A 3,392-nucleotide genomic window follows, 5' to 3' on the forward strand; every position below is an offset into this window, starting at 1 on the left:
ATGGCATATCAAATACATAGATGGGTATGAATATGCCTCGCTAAATATTATTATCGATTTCCAAAAAGCATCTGCCTCGAACATGATCAACATGATGATGGTGGGCTCAAAAGGCTAGATTTAGCAACAACAAAAACAACTGCAAATTCACCTCTTCATGGCAAAGAAAACTCTGGTTACTTACCAGATGAAGTGGGCTAACATCCACTCAGATTCACAAAAAATCCTCTTGAAAATTGAGGAGAGAATTCTAGAGTACAAGGATGAAAGCGAGAGGCTTGATCAATGTGTTTGACTTTATGATACTTCAACCTAAATGAAGGTTTTGAGATTGATGCTTCTTGTATATTGTAGGAAATTGGAGTAAACAACACTGCTATATACACAGAGAAGGAGCTACTTCAAGAACTTATGAATACTGCAAAGAGTCTGTTGAGGAATGCTGAAGTTGCAGTTTTCTCTTTTATGATACTGCGACCTAGGTTCATTCGTAAAATAGTATCATCCGGTGCCACCATCTTCAGGGGTCAACAATCCTACAAATTCAACAACCTCTAAGTTGCTGATCTCCTCCACATATATGATGTATTTCTATAGTGGTATACCAACCAAACCCTCTCCATTTTTACAAAAAATAGTGGCAATATTTGAGCGACAACTTGCGGAGTGTCAACAATGGATTGAGGAATTGGAGTGGTTTCTTCTCTCTGAGAATGATGAAAATGGGAGTTCTAGTTCAAATTTGAGATTATTGTAGTCTTTACCCTCAGTAATATATAATGTCCATGATTTATTCATATATTTTGCTGCTCAAGTTGAGACATTTCATTAAATAATAGGATCAATGCGTGCTTCATATCTTATTGATCATTTCCGCAGGGGGGATGAGAATGACCTTTTCCTTGAAGTCGACAGGTGGGAATTGCATGCATCTATGTTTTCAGAAAATTCTACTCAGGCTGCTGGTTTGTTTTCTAGTTCAACATCACCTGCCTATTCTTTGTCAGACATGTCCCATTCTACATAGTCAACTCTTAGGGCTTTTACTACTGCTTTGTTTGGGCCATGTTTTTCCATGTTTAGTGCTCCATCATCATCTTCAAGTTCTTCATCTTTTCTCTTTTCCACACCAACAACCTTTGCACCTAATTCTATTTTTGGGTATTCTAGGGCCTTGCAAACACCCTCTATGTTTGGGACTTCGCAGACAATGCCATCAATGTTTGGGGAAAATACATCTTCTTCTCTTTTTCCTTCAGCCACAATAGCTGCAATTTCCTCATCAATGTTTTCATCTTCAACTTTTGGCACAGGTGCTGGAACTACTTCAGGTTCAAGTTTTGGAGCTACTACTCATCCCAAAAGAAGATTTGGGAGAGGCCGTGGATGCTAGGGTTGTGACCTTTGGAGAAAATATCACCATATAAAAATTTGAAGACCAAACCTCGTACAACATGATGCTAAATGATGGATAGTTTAGATTTGAGTGAATTCTTTCAAGGATGAGGTAGAGGAAAAAAGTCGAACTAAATTAAATGGCATGTATATGAACAAAGAAGCCTGATTGATATTCAATTCCATTATAGGAATTATGTATGAGGAATTAGACATTCCACAACTTTCCATGGATGGTGAAGTTTCTTAGCAACGAATATAGAGCCTGACATTGAAATGGAGAGATTGTGCATCAATATTGAAGATGTCTTGTAGAACTTTTGCTAATTTTTTTTGGGTCAAGCTTCAGTTTTACATAGGAATTAATCCACCCACCCACGAAAACAAAATAGTCTCTTAAATTTTTTCCACCTATCATCACAGTTCAAACCCTACACTATCATAGGACTTCTTCCTTTCTTTTTCATTCAATTTCATTAATTAACGGGGATATCACTTAATTTTGAAGCCTAAATTTTATTGTGCACCTTCCCCCTTTTACTTGCAAATAAAATGGCGGGAATTTGGAATGTGAGCCACCATTAAATGTGGTTTTTTACCTAATTGTGCTATATTGGATAATGGATGAGGTGAGTTTTTGTTTTTTAATAAAAAATAAATATTATTTAAATATAAAATGGAAATTTTGTCTAAGTTTATTTTACATAGTAGGAAAATCTAATAAAAAATATTAAGTTTATTTTGGGATATTAAAAAGGGAAGATGTTATTCTCCTCACTCATATTAAATTATTGCTTATAATGAATTAGTTCTTCATGAATTTATTGTTGATTATAGTTTTTTGTGAATCAATTATCGATTGAGGTTGGCAAGGTACCAATGATCTCGTTCTCACCTTTGGATTGGAGGGTGATACAAATAGTTACATGATTGATAATGAAGATGACGAGAGGCACTCATCTCCCTCTCAACTCAATGGCACCTACCTCAAACCCTTGTAGGGTTCCACCCATAGATTGCACAAGGCTTCTCGATTGTGAAGCAAAGCAAGGAAGTCATTGAGTTCAAGGGGGAAGCAAAGCCATGACACCTCTAAATATCACTTAGATTCTTGTTATGTGTTTTCTATGATCAAGCTTAAAGTATTTCTCTTATGTTCTATGTGATTTTCATAGTAAGCCAACCTCATAGACCTACTTCAAGGGAACATTAACCTACACAACTTAACAACCTCCCAATGATGGTAATGGGCATGTGTATTTTGATGATGGTGGTGTCCATGTGTTTTCTGTTGATGGTGATAGAGCTTTGTATCCTATTGAGGGTGATGGGCATGTGTCTTACGTTGATGGAAACATGCATGTGTATTGTGTTGATGGTAGTGACCTTATGTCTTTTATTGATATTACATTGAGTTATATGTTGACGGTGGTGAGCTCTTCCTATGGACTTGGATATTTTTCTCATAGTGGTTCCTAGTGGCTTTACTTTCATTGAAATGCAGCTTGTTGTACACAATTAAAATGACTAACATAAACGATTGATTCATATTATTGTAGTACTTGTTAGGTAGTCATTTTTTGTTCCTAGACTAAATTAGTCATTCATGTTAGTCATTTTTAGTTGTATTACTTATTAACTAGTCGTATATTTTACCTCGCAAATAAATTTGTTGTTTTTAGTTGGGTCACTTAATATTGTTCATTTTTAGTAGTATTTCACTTGGAAAAGCTATGGTGACTAACTTTTTTAGTTACCTAGTCACTATTTTTTCATTTTCTACTAGTGAAAATAATGAAGGTTAAACCTGAAATCAATGAAAAAAATACTAATCGAAAACATCAATGAGTTGCAATGAAGAAGAGACTATTCATGAAATAAGTTAAAATTACCATAACCAAATACTAAACTAATATTACAACTCTTCAAGGGACCCTCTTGTTGAGTGCAAGAATGAAATCGAATATCAAACTATTTACCCACGCATTGATCACCAA

General features: G+C 35.2%; 1 pseudogene; it reads left to right on the forward strand.

Moving 5' to 3' along the window:
• Positions 1-1,393, forward strand: LOC149229773 (nuclear pore complex protein NUP58-like; annotated as a pseudogene).
• The last annotated feature ends 1,999 nt before the right edge of the window (positions 1,394-3,392 follow it).

Source organism: Pinus tabuliformis, chromosome J, assembly GCF_031772625.1.
Source record: "Pinus tabuliformis cultivar Carrire ecotype Pingquan chromosome J, CPIR1, whole genome shotgun sequence".
Classification (NCBI taxonomy): Eukaryota; Viridiplantae; Streptophyta; class Pinopsida; order Pinales; family Pinaceae; genus Pinus; species Pinus tabuliformis.